This window comes from Astatotilapia calliptera, chromosome 3 (genome assembly GCF_964374335.1).
Source record: "Astatotilapia calliptera chromosome 3, fAstCal68.1, whole genome shotgun sequence".
NCBI lineage: Eukaryota > Metazoa > Chordata > Actinopteri > Cichliformes > Cichlidae > Astatotilapia > Astatotilapia calliptera.
This window is the reverse complement of record NC_137424.1, coordinates 22,740,051-22,758,904: the sequence shown is the minus strand read 5'-3', so window position 1 is coordinate 22,758,904 and position 18,854 is coordinate 22,740,051. Positions and strand designations below refer to the sequence as shown.

The window sequence follows — 18,854 nt, the reverse complement described above, 5'->3', positions numbered from 1 at the left end:
AAAAGCAGCTGCCCATTAATGAGGGCACATTAACGACATTGCTTTTGGCTGTTTTCCAATGTCTTGTGCTGCTAGCTGATGCCACCTACACCACACCAGGGCCTGAGTGACCGGCTGGGGCCACTTACACCACATCAGGGCCTGTGGCTGCTGGATGAGGCCACTTACACCACACCAGGGCCTGTGGCTGCGGGCTGAGGCCACTTACACCACACCAGGGCATTAGTTGCTATTGAGGCCAATTACACCACACCAGGGTCTGTGGCTCTTGCTCAGGCCACTTACACCACACCAGGGCCTGGGGCTGCTGGCTGAGGCCACTTACACCACACCAGGGCCTGTGGCTGCTGGCTGAGGCCACCTACACCACACCAGGGCATTAGTTGCTATTGAGGCCAATTACACCACACCAGGGTCTGTGACTCTTGCTCAGGCCACTTACACCACACCAGGGCCTGTGGCACTGGCTGAGGCCACTTACACCACACCAGGGCCTGTGGCTGCTGGCTGAGGCCACTTACACCACACCATGGCCTGTGGCTGCTGGCTGAGGCCACTTACACCACACCAGGGCCTGTGGCTGCTGGCTGAGGCCACTTACACCACACCAGGGCCTGTGGCTGCTGGCTGAGGGCACTTACACCACACCAGTGCCTGTGGCTCTTGCTCAGGCCACTTACACCACACCAGGGCCTGTGGCTGCTGGCTGAGGCCACTTACACCACACCAGGGCCTATGGCTGCTGGCTGAGGGCACTTACACCACACCAGTGCCTGTGGCTGTTGGCTGAGGCCACTTACACCACACCAGGGCATTAGTTGCTATTGAGGCCCCTTACACCACACCAGGGCCTGTGGCACTGGCTGAGGCCACTTACACCACACCAGGGCCTGTGGCTGCTGGCTGAGGCCACCTACACCAGACCAGGGCATTAGTTGCTATTGAGGCCAATTACACCACACCAGGGTCGGTGGCTCTTGCTCAGGCCACTTACACCACACCAGGGCCTGTGGCACTGGCTGAGGCCACTTACACCGCACCAGGGCCTGTGGCTGCTGGCTGAGGCCACCTACACCACACCAGGGCATTAGTTGCTATTGAGGCCAATTACACCACACCAGGGTCTGTGACTCTTGCTCAGGCCACTTACACCACACCAGGGCCTGTGGCACTGGCTGAGGCCACTTACACCACACCAGGGCCTGTGGCTGCTGGCTGAGGCCACTTACACCACACCAGGGCCTGTGGCTGCTGGCTGAGGTCACTTACACCACACCAGGGCCTGTGGCTGCTGGCTGAGGGCACTTACACCACACCAGTGCCTGTGGCTTCTGGCTGAGGCCACTTACACCACACCAGGGCCTGTGGCTCTTGCTCAGGCCACTTACACCACACCAGGGCCTGTGCTGCTGGCTGAGGCCACTTACACCACACCAGGGCCTGTGGCTGCTGGCTGAGGCCACTTACACCACACCAGGGCCTGTGGCTGCTGGCTGAGGGCACTTACACCACACCAGTGCCTGTGGCTGCTGGCTGAGGCCACTTACACCACACCAGGGCATTAGTTGCTATTGAGGCCCCTTACACCACACCAGGTGCCTGTGGCTACTGGCTGAGGCCACCTACACCACACCAGGGCCTTAGTTGCTATTGAGGCCAATTACACCACACCAGGGTCTGTGGCTCTTGCTCAGGCCACTTACACCACACCAGGGCCTGTGGCACTGGCTGAGGCCACTTACACCACACCAGGACCTGTGGCTCTGGCTGAGGCCACTTACACCACACCAGGGCCTGTGGCTGCTGGCTGAGGCCACTTACACCACACCAGGGCCTGTGGCTGCTGGCTGAGGCCACTTACACCACACCAGGGCCTGTGGCTGCTGGCTGAGGCCACTTACACCACACCAGGGCCTGTGGCTGCTGGCTGAGGCCACTTACACCACACCAGGGCCTGTGGCACTGGCTGAGGCCACTTACACCACACCAGGACCTGTGGCTCTGGCTGAGGTCACTTACACCACACCAGGGCCTGTGGCTGCTGGCTGAGGCCACTTACACCACACCAGGGCATTAGTTGCTATTGAGGCCACTTACACCACACCAGGGCCTGTGGCTGCTGGCTGAGGCCACCTACACCACACCAGGGCATTAGTTGCTATTGAGGCCAATTACACCACACCAGGGTCTGTGGCTCTTGCTCAGGCCACTTACACCACACCAGGGCCTGTGGCACTGGCTGAGGCCACTTACACCACACCAGGACCTGTGGCTCTGGCTGAGGCCACTTACACCACACCAGGGCCTGTGGCTGCTGGCTGAGGCCACTTACACCACACCAGGGCCTGTGGCTGCTGGCTGAGGCCACTTACACCACACCAGGGCATTAGTTGCTATTGAGGCCACTTACACCACACCAGGGCCTGTGGCTGCTGGCTGAGGCCACTTACACCACACCAGGGCCTGTGGCTGCTGGCTGAGGCCACTTACACCACACCAGGGCATTAGTTGCTATTGAGGCCAATTACACCACACCAGGGTCTGTGGCACTGGCTGAGGCCACTTACACCACACCAGGGCCTGTGGCTGCTGGCTGAGGCCACTTACACCACACCAGGGCCTGTGGCTGCTGGCTGAGGTCACTTACACCACACCAGGGCATTAGTTGCTATTGAGGCCCCTTACACCACACCAGTGCCTGTGGCTTCTGGCTGAGGCCACTTACACCACACCAGGGCCTGTGGCTCTTGCTCAGGCCACTTACACCACACCAGGGCCTGTGGCTGCTGGCTGAGGCCACTTACACCACACCAGGGCCTGTGGCTGCTGGCTGAGGCCACTTACACCACACCAGGGCATAAGTTGCTATTGAGGCCAATTACACCACACCAGGGTCTTTGGCTCTTGCTCAGGCCACTTACACCACACCAGGGCCTGTGGCACTGGCTGAGGCCACTTACACCACACCAGGGCCTGTGGCTCTGGCTGAGGCCACTTACACCACACCAGGGCCTGTGGCTGCTGGCTGAGGCCACTTACACCACACCAGGGCCTGTGGCTGCTGGCTGAGGCCACTTACACCACACCAGGGCCTGTGGCTGCTGGCTGAGGCCACTTACACCACACCAGTGCCTGTGGCTTCTGGCTGAGGCCACTTACACCACACCAGGGCCTGTGGCTCTTGCTCAGGCCACTCACATCACACCAGGCCCTGCGCTTCTGGCCGAGGCCATCTTCACCAAACCAGGCCCTGTGCTGCTAGCTGTGGCCATGTACAACACACCAGGCCCTGTGCTGGTTCCTGAGGCCATCTTCAACAATCCATGGCCTGTGCTGTTAGATAAATGCTAAACTGAGCCTTTGGGTTAGGGTATTATGCAAACATGCAGGTATGGTTAAAGGATTGTCTTCGTAACTTCAGGTACTTGCCACCTAATCAGTTGAATCCATAAATTGAGACATTGTGCTGGGGCCAGCAGCTTACGGCCATACCACCCTGAGCACGCCCGACCTCGTCTGATCTCGGAAGCTAAGCAGGGCTGGGCTTGGTTAGTACTTGGATGGGAGACTACCTGGGAATACCTGGTGCTGTAAGCCTTTCTTTTTCATGTCATTGAACCGCTTTTGATCCAGAGAAGGGGTGTATTAAAAGACCAAAAGCAGCTGCCCATTAATGAGGGCACATTAACGACATTGCTTTTGGCTGTTTTCCAATGTCTTGTGCTGCTAGCTGATGCCACCGACACCACACCAGGGCCTGAGTGACCGGCTGGGGCCACTTACACCACATCAGGGCCTGTGGCTGCTGGCTGAGGCCACTTACACCACACCAGGGCCTGTGGCTGCTGGCTGAGGCCACTTACACCACACCAGGGCATTAGTTGCTATTGAGGCCAATTACACCACACCAGGGTCTGTGGCTCTTGCTCAGGCCACTTACACCACACCAGGGCCTGTGGCACTGGCTGAGGCCACTTACACCACACCAGGGCCTGTGGCTGCTGGCTGAGGCCACCTACACCACACCAGGGCATTAGTTGCTATTGAGGCCAATTACACCACACCAGGGTCTGTGACTCTTGCTCAGGCCACTTACACCACACCAGGGCCTGTGGCACTGGCTGAGGCCACTTACACCACACCAGGGCCTGTGGCTGCTGGCTGAGGCCACTTACACCACACCAGGGCCTGTGGCTGCTGGCTGAGGTCACTTACACCACACCAGGGCCTGTGGCTGCTGGCTGAGGCCACTTACACCACACCAGGGCCTGTGGCTCTTGCTCAGGCCACTTACACCACACCAAGGCCTGTGGCTGCTGGCTGAGGCCACTTACACCACACCAGGGCCTGTGGCTCTTGCTCAGGCCACTTACACCACACCAGGGCCTGTGGCACTGGCTGAGGCCACTTACACCACACCAGTGCCTGTGGCTTCTGGCTGAGGCCACTTACACCACACCAGGGCCTGTGGCTCTTGCTCAGGCCACTTACACCACACCAAGGCCTGTGGCTGCTGGCTGAGGCCACTTACACCACACCAGGGCCTGTGGCTCTTGCTCAGGCCACTTACACCACACCAGGGCCTGTGGCACTGGCTGAGGCCACTTACACCACACCAGGGCCTGTGGCTGCTGGCTGAGGCCACCTACACCACACCAGGGCATTAGTTGCTATTGAGGCCAATTACACCACACCAGGGTCTGTGACTCTTGCTCAGGCCACTTACACCACACCAGGGCCTGTGGCACTGGCTGAGGCCACTTACACCACACCAGGGCCTGTGGCTGCTGGCTGAGGCCACTTACACCACACCAGGGCCTGTGGCTGCTGGCTGAGGTCACTTACACCACACCAGGGCCTGTGGCTGCTGGCTGAGGGCACTTACACCACACCAGTGCCTGTGGCTTCTGGCTGAGGCCACTTACACCACACCAGGGCCTGTGGCTGCTGGCTCAGGCCACTTACACCACACCAGGGCCTGTGGCTGCTGGCTGAGGCCACTTACACCACACCAGGGCCTGTGGCTGCTGGCTGAGGCCACTTACACCACACCAGTGCCTGTGGCTGCTGGCTGAGGCCACTTACACCACACCAGGGCATTAGTTGCTAATGAGGCCCCTTACACCACACCAGGGCCTGTGGCACTGGCTGAGGCCACTTACACCACACCAGGGCCTGTGGCTGCTGGCTGAGGCCACATACACCACAACAGGGCATTAGTTGCTATTGAGGCCAATTACACCACACCAGGGTCTGTGGCTCTTGCTCAGGCCACTTACACCACACCAGGGCCTGTGGCACTGGCTGAGGCCACTTACACTACACCAGGGCCTGTGGCTCTGGCTGAGGCCACTTACACCACACCAGGGCCTGTGGCTGCTGGCTGAGGCCACTTACACCACACCAGGGCCTGTGGCTGCTGGCTGAGGCCACTTACACCACACCAGGGCCTGTGGCTGCTGGCTGAGGCCACTTACACCACACCAGGGCCTGTGGCTACTGGCTGAGGCCACTTACACCACACCAGTGCCTGTGGCTTCTGGCTGAGGCCACTTACACCACACCAGGGCCTGTGGCTCTTGCTCAGGCCACTCACATCACACCAGGCCCTGCGCTTCTGGCCGAGGCCATCTTCACCAAACCAGGCCCTGTGCTGCTAGCTGTGGCCATGTACAACACACCAGGCCCTGTGCTGGTTCCTGAGGCCATCTTCAACAATCCAGGGCCTGTGCTGTTAGATAAATGCTAAACTGAGCCTTTGGGTTAGGGTATTATGCAAACATGCAGGTATGGTTAAAGGATTGTCTTCGTAACTTCAGGTACTTGCCACCTAATCAGTTGAATCCATAAATTGAGACATTGTGCTGGGGCCAGCAGCTTACGGCCATACCACCCTGAGCATGCCCGACCTCGTCTGATCTCGGAAGCTAAACAGGGCTGGGCTTGGTTAGTACTTGGATGGGAGACTACCTGGGAATACCTGGTGCTGTAAGCCTTTCATTTTCATGTCATTGAACCGCTTTTGATCCAGAGAAGGGGTGTATTAAAAGACCAAAAGCAGCTGCCCATTAATGAGGGCACATTAACGACATTGATTTTGGCTCTTTTCCAATGTCTTGTGCTGCTAGCTGATGCCACCTACACCACACCAGGGCCTGAGTGACCGGCTGGGGCCACTTACACCACATCAGGGCCTGTGGCTGCAGGCTGAGGCCACCTACACCACACCAGGGCATTAGTTGCTATTGAGGCCAATTACACCACACCAGGGTCTGTGACTCTTGCTCAGGCCACTTACACCACACCAGGGCCTGTGGCACTGGCTGAGGCCACTTACACCACACCAGGGCCTGTGGCTGCTGGCTGAGGCCACTTACACCACACCAGGGCCTGTGGCTGCTGGCTGAGGTCACTTACACCACACCAGGGCCTGTGGCTGCTGGCTGAGGGCACTTACACCACACCAGTGCCTGTGGCTTCTGGCTGAGGCGACTTACACCACACCAGGGCCTGTGGCTCTTGCTCAGGCCACTTACACCACACCAGGGCCTGTGGCTGCTGGCTGAGGCCACTTACACCACACCAGGGCCTGTGGCTCTTGCTCAGGCCACTTACACCACACCAGGGCCTGTGGCACTGGCTGAGGCCACTTACACCACACCAGGGCCTGTGGCTGCTGGCTGAGGCCACCTACACCACACCAGGGCATTAGTTGCTATTGAGGCCAATTACACCACACCAGGGTCTGTGACTCTTGCTCAGGCCACTTACACCACACCAGGGCCTGTGGCACTGGCTGAGGCCACTTACACCACACCAGGGCCTGTGGCTGCTGGCTGAGGCCACTTACACCACACCAGGGCCTGTGGCTGCTGGCTGAGGTCACTTACACCACACCAGGGCCTGTGGCTGCTGGCTGAGGGCACTTACACCACACCAGTGCCTGTGGCTTCTGGCTGAGGCCACTTACACCACACCAGGGCCTGTGGCTGCTGGCTCAGGCCACTTACACCACACCAGGGCCTGTGGCTGCTGGCTGAGGCCACTTACACCACACCAGTGCCTGTGGCTGCTGGCTGAGGCCACTTACACCACACCAGTGCCTGTGGCTGCTGGCTGAGGCCACTTACACCACACCAGTGCCTGTGGCTGCTGGCTGAGGCCACTTACACCACACCAGGGCCTGTGGCTGCTGGCTGAGGCCACCTACACCACACCAGGGCATTAGTTGCTATTGAGGCCACTTACACCACACCAGGGTCTGTGGCTCTTGCTCAGGCCACTTACACCACACCAGGGCCTGTGTCACTGGCTGAGGCCACTTACACTACACCAGGGCCTGTGGCTCTGGCTGAGGCCACTTACACCACACCAGGGCCTGTGGCTGCTGGCTGAGGCCACTTACACCACACCAGGGCCTGTGGCTGCTGGCTGAGGCCACTTACACCACACCAGGGCCTGTGGCTGCTGGCTGAGGCCACTTACACCACACCAGGGCCTGTGGCTGCTGGCTGAGGCCACTTACACCACACCAGTGCCTGTGGCTTCTGGCTGAGGCCACTTACACCACACCAGGGCCTGTGGCTCTTGCTCAGGCCACTCACATCACACCAGGCCCTGCGCTTCTGGCCGAGGCCATCTTCACCAAACCAGGCCCTGTGTTGCTAGCTGTGGCCATGTACAACACACCAGGCCCTGTGCTGGTTCCTGAGGCCATCTTCAACAATCCAGGGCCTGTGCTGTTAGATAAATGCTAAACTGAGCCTTTGGGTTAGGGTATTATGCAAACATGCAGGTATGGTTAAAGGATTGTCTTCGTAACTTCAGGTACTTGCCACCTAATCAGTTGAATCCATAAATTGAGACATTGTGCTGGGGCCAGCAGCTTACGGCCATACCACCCTGAGCATGCCCGACCTCGTCTGATCTCGGAAGCTAAGCAGGGCTGGGCTTGGTTAGTACTTGGATGGGAGACTACCTGGGAATACCTGGTGCTGTAAGCCTTTCATTTTCATGTCATTGAACCGCTTTTGATCCAGAGAAGGGGTGTATTAAAAGACCAAAAGCAGCTGCCCATTAATGAGGGCACATTAACGACATTGATTTTGGCTCTTTTCCAATGTCTTGTGCTGCTAGCTGATGCCACCTACACCACACCAGGGCATTAGTTGCTATTGAGGCCAATTACACCACACCAGGGTCTGTGACTCTTGCTCAGGCCACTTACACCACACCAGGGCCTGTGGCACTGGCTGAGGCCACTTACACCACACCAGGGCCTGTGGCTGCTGGCTGAGGCCACTTACACCACACCAGGGCCTGTGGCTGCTGGCTGAGGTCACTTACACCACACCAGGGCCTGTGGCTGCTGGCTGAGGGCACTTACACCACACCAGTGCCTGTGGCTTCTGGCTGAGGCCACTTACACCACACCAGGGCCTGTGGCTCTTGCTCAGGCCACTTACACCACACCAGGGCCTGTGGCTGCTGGCTGAGGCCACTTACACCACACCAGGGCCTGTGGCTCTTGCTCAGGCCACTTACACCACACCAGGGCCTGTGGCACTGGCTGAGGCCACTTACACCACACCAGGGCCTGTGGCTGCTGGCTGAGGCCACCTACACCACACCAGGGCCTTAGTTGCTATTGAGGCCAATTACACCACAACAGGGTCTGTGGCTCTTGCTCAGGCCACTTACACCACACCAGGGCCTGTGGCACTGGCTGAGGCCACTTACACCACACCAGGACCTGTGGCTCTGGCTGAGGCCACTTACACCACACCAGGGCCTGTGGCTGCTGGCTGAGGCCACTTACACCACACCAGGGCCTGTGGCTGCTGGCTGAGGCCACTTACACCACACCAGGGCCTGTGGCTGCTGGCTGAGGCCACTTACACCACACCAGGGCCTGTGGCACTGGCTGAGGCCACTTACACCACACCAGGACCTGTGGCTCTGGCTGAGGCCACTTACACCACACCCGGACCTGTGGCTCTGGCTGAGGCCACTTACACCACACCAGGGCCTGTGGCTGCTGGCTGAGGCCACTTACACCACACCAGGGCATTAGTTGCTATTGAGGCCACTTACACCACACCAGGGCCTGTGGCTGCTGGCTGAGGCCACCTACACCACACCAGGGCATTAGTTGCTATTGAGGCCAATTACACCACACCAGGGTCTGTGGCTCTTGCTCAGGCCACTTACACCACACCAGGGCCTGTGGCACTGGCTGAGGCCACTTACACCACACCAGGACCTGTGGCTCTGGCTGAGGCCAATTACACCACACCAGGGCCTGTGGCTGCTGGCTGAGGCCACTTACACCACACCAGGGCCTGTGGCTTCTGGCTGAGGCCACTTACACCACACCAGGGCCTGTGGCACTGGCTGAGGCCACTTACACCACACCAGGACCTGTGGCTCTGGCTGAGGCCACTTACACCACACCAGGACCTGTGGCTGCTGGCTGAGGCCACTTACACCACACCAGGGCCTGTGGCTGCTGGCTGAGGCCACTTACACCACACCAGGGCCTGTGGCTGCTGGCTGAGGCCACTTACACCACACCAGTGCCTGTGGCTTCTGGCTCAGGCCACTCACATCACACCAGGCCCTGTGCTGCTAGCTGTGGCCATGTACAACACACCAGGCCCTGTGCTGGTTCCTGAGGCCATCTTCAACAATCCAGGGCCTGTGCTGTTAGATAAATGCTAAACTGAGCCTTTGGGTTAGGGTATTATGCAAACATGCAGGTATGGTTAAAGGATTGTCTTCGTAACTTCAGGTACTTGCCACCTAATCAGTTGAATCCATAAATTGAGACATTGTGCTGGGGCCAGCAGCTTACGGCCATACCACCCTGAGCACGCCCGACCTCGTCTGATCTCGGAAGCTAAGCAGGGCTGGGCTTGGTTAGTACTTGGATGGGAGACTACCTGGGAATACCTGGTGCTGTAAGCCTTTCATTTTCATGTCATTGAACCGCTTTTGATCCAGAGAAGGGGTGTATTAAAAGACCAAAAGCAGCTGCCCATTAATGAGGGCACATTAACGACATTGCTTTTGGCTGTTTTCCAATGTCTTGTGCTGCTAGCTGATGCCACCTACACCACACCAGGGCCTGAGTGACCGGCTGGGGCCACTTACACCACATCAGGGCCTGTGGCTGCTGGCTGAGGCCACTTACACCACACCAGGGCCTGTGGCAGCTGGCTGAGGCCACTTACACCACACCAGGGCATTAGTTGCTATTGAGGCCAATTACACCGCACCAGGGTCTGTGGCTGCTGGCTGAGGCCACTTACACCACACCAGGGCCTGTGGCTGCTGGCTGAGGCCACTTACACCACACCAGGGCCTGTGGCTGCTGGCTGAGGTCACTTACACCACACCAGGGCATTAGTTGCTATTGAGGCCCCTTACACCACACCAGGACCTGTGGCTCTGGCTGAGGCCACTTACACCACACCAGGGCCTGTGGCTGCTGGCTGAGGCCACTTACACCACACCAGGGCATTAGTTGCTATTGAGGCCACTTACACCACACCAGGGCCTGTGGCTGCTGGCTGAGGCCACCTACACCACACCAGGGCATTAGTTGCTATTGAGGCCAATTACACCACACCAGGGTCTGTGGCTCTTGCTCAGGCCACTTACACCACACCAGGGCCTGTGGCACTGGCTGAGGCCACTTACACCACACCAGGACCTGTGGCTCTGGCTGAGGCCAATTACACCACACCAGGGCCTGTGGCTGCTGGCTGAGGCCACTTACACCACACCAGGGCCTGTGGCTTCTGGCTGAGGCCACTTACACCACACCAGGGCCTGTGGCACTGGCTGAGGCCACTTACACCACACCAGGACCTGTGGCTCTGGCTGAGGCCACTTACACCACACCAGGGCCTGTGGCTGCTGGCTGAGGCCACTTACACCACACCAGGGCCTGTGGCTGCTGGCTGAGGCCACTTACACCACACCAGGGCCTGTGGCTGCTGGCTGAGGCCACTTACACCACACCAGTGCCTGTGGCTTCTGGCCGAGGCCACTCACATCACACCAGGCCCTGTGCTGCTAGCTGTGGCCATGTACAACACACCAGGCCCTGTGCTGGTTCCTGAGGCCATCTTCAACAATCCAGGGCCTGTGCTGTTAGATAAATGCTAAACTGAGCCTTTGGGTTAGGGTATTATGCAAACATGCAGGTATGGTTAAAGGATTGTCTTCGTAACTTCAGGTACTTGCCACCTAATCAGTTGAATCCATAAATTGAGACATTGTGCTGGGGCCAGCAGCTTACGGCCATACCACCCTGAGCACGCCCGACCTCGTCTGATCTCGGAAGCTAAGCAGGGCTGGGCTTGGTTAGTACTTGGATGGGAGACTACCTGGGAATACCTGGTGCTGTAAGCCTTTCATTTTCATGTCATTGAACCGCTTTTGATCCAGAGAAGGGGTGTATTAAAAGACCAAAAGCAGCTGCCCATTAATGAGGGCACATTAACGACATTGCTTTTGGCTGTTTTCCAATGTCTTGTGCTGCTAGCTGATGCCACCTACACCACACCAGGGCCTGAGTGACCGGCTGGGGCCACTTACACCACATCAGGGCCTGTGGCTGCTGGCTGAGGCCACTTACACCACACCAGGGCCTGTGGCAGCTGGCTGAGGCCACTTACACCACACCAGGGCATTAGTTGCTATTGAGGCCAATTACACCACACCAGGGTCTGTGGCTGCTGGCTGAGGCCACTTACACCACACCAGGGCCTGTGGCTGCTGGCTGAGGCCACTTACACCACACCAGGGCCTGTGGCTGCTGGCTGAGGTCACTTACACCACACCAGGGCATTAGTTGCTATTGAGGCCCCTTACACCACACCAGGACCTGTGGCTCTGGCTGAGGCCACTTACACCACACCAGGGCCTGTGGCTGCTGGCTGAGGCCACTTACACCACACCAGGGCATTAGTTGCTATTGAGGCCACTTACACCACACCAGGGCCTGTGGCTGCTGGCTGAGGCCACCTACACCACACCAGGGCATTAGTTGCTATTGAGGCCAATTACACCACACCAGGGTCTGTGGCTCTTGCTCAGGCCACTTACACCACACCAGGGCCTGTGGCACTGGCTGAGGCCACTTACACCACACCAGGACCTGTGGCTCTGGCTGAGGCCAATTACACCACACCAGGGCCTGTGGCTGCTGGCTGAGGCCACTTACACCACACCAGGGCCTGTGGCTTCTGGCTGAGGCCACTTACACCACACCAGGGCCTGTGGCACTGGCTGAGGCCACTTACACCACACCAGGACCTGTGGCTCTGGCTGAGGCCACTTACACCACACCAGGGCCTGTGGCTGCTGGCTGAGGCCACTTACACCACACCAGGGCCTGTGGCTGCTGGCTGAGGCCACTTACACCACACCAGGGCCTGTGGCTGCTGGCTGAGGCCACTTACACCACACCAGTGCCTGTGGCTTCTGGCCGAGGCCACTCACATCACACCAGGCCCTGTGCTGCTAGCTGTGGCCATGTACAACACACCAGGCCCTGTGCTGGTTCCTGAGGCCATCTTCAACAATCCAGGGCCTGTGCTGTTAGATAAATGCTAAACTGAGCCTTTGGGTTAGGGTATTATGCAAACATGCAGGTATGGTTAAAGGATTGTCTTCGTAACTTCAGGTACTTGCCACCTAATCAGTTGAATCCATAAATTGAGACATTGTGCTGGGGCCAGCAGCTTACGGCCATACCACCCTGAGCACGCCCGACCTCGTCTGATCTCGGAAGCTAAGCAGGGCTGGGCTTGGTTAGTACTTGGATGGGAGACTACCTGGGAATACCTGGTGCTGTAAGCCTTTCATTTTCATGTCATTGAACCGCTTTTGATCCAGAGAAGGGGTGTATTAAAAGACCAAAAGCAGCTGCCCATTAATGAGGGCACATTAACGACATTGATTTTGGCTCTTTTCCAATGTCTTGTGCTGCTAGCTGATGCCACCTACACCACACCAGGGCCTGAGTGACCGGCTGGGGCCACTTACACCACATCAGGGCCTGTGGCTGCTGGCTGAGGCCACTTACACCACACCAGGGCCTGTGGCTGCTGGCTGAGGCCACTTACACCACACCAGGGCATTAGTTGCTATTGAGGCCAATTACACCACACCAGGGTCTGTGGCACTGGCTGAGGCCACTTACACCACACCAGGGCCTGTGGCTGCTGGCTGAGGCCACTTACACCACACCAGGGCCTGTGGCTGCTGGCTGAGGTCACTTACACCACACCAGGGCATTAGTTGCTATTGAGGCCCCTTACACCACACCAGTGCCTGTGGCTTCTGGCTGAGGCCACTTACACCACACCAGGGCCTGTGGCTCTTGCTCAGGCCACTTACACCACACCAGGGCCTGTGGCTGCTGGCTGAGGCCACTTACACCACACCAGGGCCTGTGGCTGCTGGCTGAGGCCACTTACACCACACCAGGGCATTAGTTGCTATTGAGGCCACTTACACCACACCAGGGCCTGTGGCTGCTGGCTGAGGCCACTTACACCACACCAGGGCATAAGTTGCTATTGAGGCCAATTACACCACACCAGGGTCTTTGGCTCTTGCTCAGGCCACTTACACCACACCAGGGCCTGTGGCACTGGCTGAGGCCACTTACACCACACCAGGGCCTGTGGCTCTGGCTGAGGCCACTTACACCACACCAGGGCCTGTGGCTGCTGGCTGAGGCCACTTACACCACACCAGGGCCTGTGGCTGCTGGCTGAGGCCACTTACACCACACCAGGGCCTGTGGCTGCTGGCTGAGGCCACTTACACCACACCAGGGCATTAGTTGCTATTGAGGCCAATTACACCACACCAGGGTCTGTGGCTCTTGCTCAGGCCACTTACACCACACCAGGGCCTGTGGCACTGGCTGAGGCCACTTACACCACACCAGGGCCTGTGGCTGCTGGCTGAGGCCACTTACACCACACCAGGGCCTGTGGCTGCTGGCTGAGGTCACTTACACCACACCAGGGCCTGTGGCTGCTGGCTGAGGGCACTTACACCACACCAGTGCCTGTGGCTTCTGGCTGAGGCCACTTACACCACACCAGGGCCTGTGGCTCTTGCTCAGGCCACTTACACCACACCAAGGCCTGTGGCTGCTGGCTGAGGCCACTTACACCACACCAGGGCCTGTGGCTCTTGCTCAGGCCACTTACACCACACCAGGGCCTGTGGCACTGGCTGAGGCCACTTACACCACACCAGGGCCTGTGGCTGCTGGCTGAGGCCACCTACACCACACCAGGGCATTAGTTGCTATTGAGGCCAATTACACCACACCAGGGTCTGTGACTCTTGCTCAGGCCACTTACACCACACCAGGGCCTGTGGCACTGGCTGAGGCCACTTACACCACACCAGGGCCTGTGGCTGCTGGCTGAGGCCACTTACACCACACCAGGGCCTGTGGCTGCTGGCTGAGGTCACTTACACCACACCAGGGCCTGTGGCTGCTGGCTGAGGGCACTTACACCACACCAGTGCCTGTGGCTTCTGGCTGAGGCCACTTACACCACACCAGGGCCTGTGGCTGCTGGCTCAGGCCACTTACACCACACCAGGGCCTGTGGCTGCTGGCTGAGGCCACTTACACCACACCAGGGCCTGTGGCTGCTGGCTGAGGCCACTTACACCACACCAGTGCCTGTGGCTGCTGGCTGAGGCCACTTACACCACACCAGGGCATTAGTTGCTATTGAGGCCCCTTACACCACACCAGGGCCTGTGGCACTGGCTGAGGCCACTTACACCACACCAGGGCCTGTGGCTGCTGGCTGAGGCCACATACACCACAACAGGGCATTAGTTGCTATTGAGGCCAATTACACCACACCAGGGTCTGTGGCTCTTGCTCAGGCCACTTACACCACACCAGGGCCTGTGGCACTGGCTGAGGCCACTTACACTACACCAGGGCCTGTGGCTCTGGCTGAGGCCACTTACACCACACCAGGGCCTGTGGCTGCTGGCTGAGGCCACTTACACCACACCAGGGCCTGTGGCTGCTGGCTGAGGCCACTTACACCACACCAGGGCCTGTGGCTGCTGGCTGAGGCCACTTACACCACACCAGGTCCTGTGGCTGCTGGCTGAGGCCACTTACACCACACCAGTGCCTGTGGCTTCTGGCTGAGGCCACTTACACCACACCAGGGCCTGTGGCTCTTGCTCAGGCCACTCACATCACACCAGGCCCTGCGCTTCTGGCCGAGGCCATCTTCACCAAACCAGGCCCTGTGCTGCTAGCTGTGGCCATGTACAACACACCAGGCCCTGTGCTGGTTCCTGAGGCCATCTTCAACAATCCAGGGCCTGTGCTGTTAGATAAATGCTAAACTGAGCCTTTGGGTTAGGGTATTATGCAAACATGCAGGTATGGTTAAAGGATTGTCTTCGTAACTTCAGGTACTTGCCACCTAATCAGTTGAATCCATAAATTGAGACATTGTGCTGGGGCCAGCAGCTTACGGCCATACCACCCTGAGCATGCCCGACCTCGTCTGATCTCGGAAGCTAAACAGGGCTGGGCTTGGTTAGTACTTGGATGGGAGACTACCTGGGAATACCTGGTGCTGTAAGCCTTTCATTTTCATGTCATTGAACCGCTTTTGATCCAGAGAAGGGGTGTATTAAAAGACCAAAAGCAGCTGCCCATTAATGAGGGCACATTAACGACATTGATTTTGGCTCTTTTCCAATGTCTTGTGCTGCTAGCTGATGCCACCTACACCACACCAGGGCCTGAGTGACCGGCTGGGGCCACTTACACCACATCAGGGCCTGTGGCTGCAGGCTGAGGCCACCTACACCACACCAGGGCATTAGTTGCTATTGAGGCCAATTACACCACACCAGGGTCTGTGACTCTTGCTCAGGCCACTTACACCACACCAGGGCCTGTGGCACTGGCTGAGGCCACTTACACCACACCAGGGCCTGTGGCTGCTGGCTGAGGCCACTTACACCACACCAGGGCCTGTGGCTGCTGGCTGAGGTCACTTACACCACACCAGGGCCTGTGGCTGCTGGCTGAGGGCACTTACACCACACCAGTGCCTGTGGCTTCTGGCTGAGGCCACTTACACTACACCAGGGCCTGTGGCTCTTGCTCAGGCCACTTACACCACACCAGGGCCTGTGGCTGCTGGCTGAGGCCACTTACACCACACCAGGGCCTGTGGCTCTTGCTCAGGCCACTTACACCACACCAGGGCCTGTGGCACTGGCTGAGGCCACTTACACCACACCAGGGCCTGTGGCTGCTGGCTGAGGCCACCTACACCACACCAGGGCATTAGTTGCTATTGAGGCCAATTACACCACACCAGGGTCTGTGACTCTTGCTCAGGCCACTTACACCACACCAGGGCCTGTGGCACTGGCTGAGGCCACTTACACCACACCAGGGCCTGTGGCTGCTGGCTGAGGCCACTTACACCACACCAGGGCCTGTGGCTGCTGGCTGAGGTCACTTACACCACACCAGGGCCTGTGGCTGCTGGCTGAGGGCACTTACACCACACCAGTGCCTGTGGCTTCTGGCTGAGGCCACATACACCACACCAGGGCCTGTGGCTGCTGGCTCAGGCCACTTACACCACACCAGGGCCTGTGGCTGCTGGCTGAGGCCACTACACCACACCAGGGCCTGTGGCTGCTGGCTGAGGCCACTTACACCACACCAGTGCCTGTGGCTGCTGGCTGAGGCCACTTACACCACACCAGGGCATTAGTTGCTATTGAGGCCACTTACACCACATCAGGGCCTTTGGCACTGGCTGAGGCCACTTACACCACACCAGGGCCTGTGGCTGCTGGCTGAGGCCACCTACACCACACCAGGGCATTAGTTGCTATTGAGGCCCCTTATACAACACCGGGGCCTGTGGCACTGGCTGAGGCCACTTACACCACACCAGGGCCTGTGGCTGCTGGCTGAGGCCACCTACACCACACCAGGGCATTAGTTGCTATTGAGGCCAATTACACCACACCAGGGTCTGTGGCTCTTGCTCAGGCCACTTACACCCCACCAGGGCCTGTGGCACTGGTTGAGGCCACTTACACTATACCAGGGCCTGTGGCTCTGGCTGAGGCCACTTACACCACACCAGGGCCTGTGGCTGCTGGCTGAGGCCACTTACACCACACCAGGGCCTGTGGCTGCTGGCTGAGGCCACTTACACCACACCAGGGCCTGTGGCTGCTGGCTGAGGCCACTTACACCACACCAGGGCCTGTGGCTGCTGGCTGAGGCCACTTACACCACACCAGGGCCTGTGGCTGCTGGCTGAGGCCACTTACACCACACCAGTGCCTGTGGCTTCTGGCTGAGGCCACTTACACCACACCAGGGCCTGTGGCTCTTGCTCAGGCCAGTCACATCACACCAGGCCCTGCGCTTCTCGCCGAGGCCATCTTCACCAAACCAGGCCCTGTGCTTCTTGCTGTGGCCATGTACAACACACCAGGCCCTGTGCTGGTTCCTGAGGCCATCTTCAACAATCCAGGGCCTGTGCTGTTAGATAAATGCTAAACTGAGCCTTTGGGTTAGGGTATTATGCAAACATGCAGGTATGGTTAAAGGATTGTCTTCGTAACTTCAGGTACTTGCCACCTAATCAGTTGAATCCATAAATTGAGACATTGTGCTGGGGCCAGCAGCTTACGGCCATACCACCCTGAGCACGCCCGACCTCGTCTGATCTCGGAAGCTAAGCAGGGCTGGGCTTGGTTAGTACTTGGATGGGAGACTACCTGGGAATACCTGGTGCTGTAAGCCTTTCATTTTCATGTCATTGAACCGCTTTTGATCCAGAGAAGGGGTGTATTAAAAGACCAAAAGCAGCTGCCCATTAATGAGGGCACATTAACGACATTGCTTTTGGCTGTTTTCCAATGTCTTGTGCTGCTAGCTGATGCCACCTACACCACACCAGGGCCTGAGTGACCGGCTGGGGCCACTTACACCACATCAGGGCCTGTGGCTGCTGGCTGAGGCCACTTACACCACACCAGGGCCTGTGGCAGCTGGCTGAGGCCACTTACACCACACCAGGGCATTAGTTGCTATTGAGGCCAATTACACCACACCAGGGTCTGTGGCTGCTGGCTGAGGCCACTTACACCACACCAGGGCCTGTGGCTGCTGGCTGAGGCCACTTACACCACACCAGGGCCTGTGGCTGCTGGCTGAGGTCACTTACACCACACCAGGGCATTAGTTGCTATTGAGGCCCCTTACACCACACCAGGACCTGTGGCTCTGGCTGAGGCCACTTACACCACACCAGGGCCTGTGGCTGCTGGCTGAGGCCACTTACACCACACCAGGGCATTAGTTGCTATTGAGGCCACTTACACCACACCAGGGCCTGTGGCTGCTGGCTGAGGCCACCTACACCACACCAGGGCATTAGTTGCTATTGAGGCCAATTACACCACACCAGGGTCTGTGGCTCTTGCTCAGGCCACTTACACCACACCAGGGCCTGTGGCACTGGCTGAGGCCACTTACACCACACCAGGACCTGTGGCTCTGGCTGAGGCCAATTACACCACACCAGGGCCTGTGGCTGCTGGCTGAGGCCACTTACACCACACCAGGGCCTGTGGCTTCTGGCTGAGGCCACTTACACCACACCAGGGCCTGTGGCACTGGCTGAGGCCACTTACACCACACCAGGACCTGTGGCTCTGGCTGAGGCCACTTACACCACACCAGGGCCTGTGGCTGCTGGCTGAGGCCACTTACACCACACCAGGGCCTGTGG

The 18,854-nt window shown here is 58.6% G+C and overlaps 8 non-coding genes across 8 annotated transcripts; all 8 read left to right on the top strand.

Moving 5' to 3' along the window:
• Positions 1 to 3,478: 3,478 nt before the first annotated feature.
• On the top strand, positions 3,479 to 3,597 carry LOC145427556 (5S ribosomal RNA). Its single transcript, XR_013908098.1, has one exon. It is a non-coding gene; the product is annotated as a 5S ribosomal RNA (ribosomal RNA).
• A 2,279-nt stretch (positions 3,598 to 5,876) lies between these two features.
• Positions 5,877 to 5,995, top strand: LOC145426883 (5S ribosomal RNA). The gene has a single exon (XR_013907604.1). It is a non-coding gene; the product is annotated as a 5S ribosomal RNA (ribosomal RNA).
• A 1,889-nt stretch (positions 5,996 to 7,884) lies between these two features.
• LOC145426673 (5S ribosomal RNA) lies at positions 7,885 to 8,003 on the top strand. The gene has a single exon (XR_013907384.1). It is a non-coding gene; the product is annotated as a 5S ribosomal RNA (ribosomal RNA).
• Positions 8,004 to 9,847: 1,844 nt separating this feature from the next.
• LOC145427555 (5S ribosomal RNA) lies at positions 9,848 to 9,966 on the top strand. The gene has a single exon (XR_013908097.1). It is a non-coding gene; the product is annotated as a 5S ribosomal RNA (ribosomal RNA).
• Positions 9,967 to 11,299: 1,333 nt separating this feature from the next.
• On the top strand, positions 11,300 to 11,418 carry LOC145427554 (5S ribosomal RNA). Its single transcript, XR_013908096.1, has one exon. It is a non-coding gene; the product is annotated as a 5S ribosomal RNA (ribosomal RNA).
• A 1,333-nt stretch (positions 11,419 to 12,751) lies between these two features.
• Positions 12,752 to 12,870, top strand: LOC145427552 (5S ribosomal RNA). Its single transcript, XR_013908094.1, has one exon. It is a non-coding gene; the product is annotated as a 5S ribosomal RNA (ribosomal RNA).
• Positions 12,871 to 15,543: 2,673 nt separating this feature from the next.
• LOC145426882 (5S ribosomal RNA) lies at positions 15,544 to 15,662 on the top strand. Its single transcript, XR_013907603.1, has one exon. It is a non-coding gene; the product is annotated as a 5S ribosomal RNA (ribosomal RNA).
• A 2,082-nt stretch (positions 15,663 to 17,744) lies between these two features.
• LOC145427551 (5S ribosomal RNA) lies at positions 17,745 to 17,863 on the top strand. Its single transcript, XR_013908093.1, has one exon. It is a non-coding gene; the product is annotated as a 5S ribosomal RNA (ribosomal RNA).
• Positions 17,864 to 18,854: the final 991 nt, after the last annotated feature.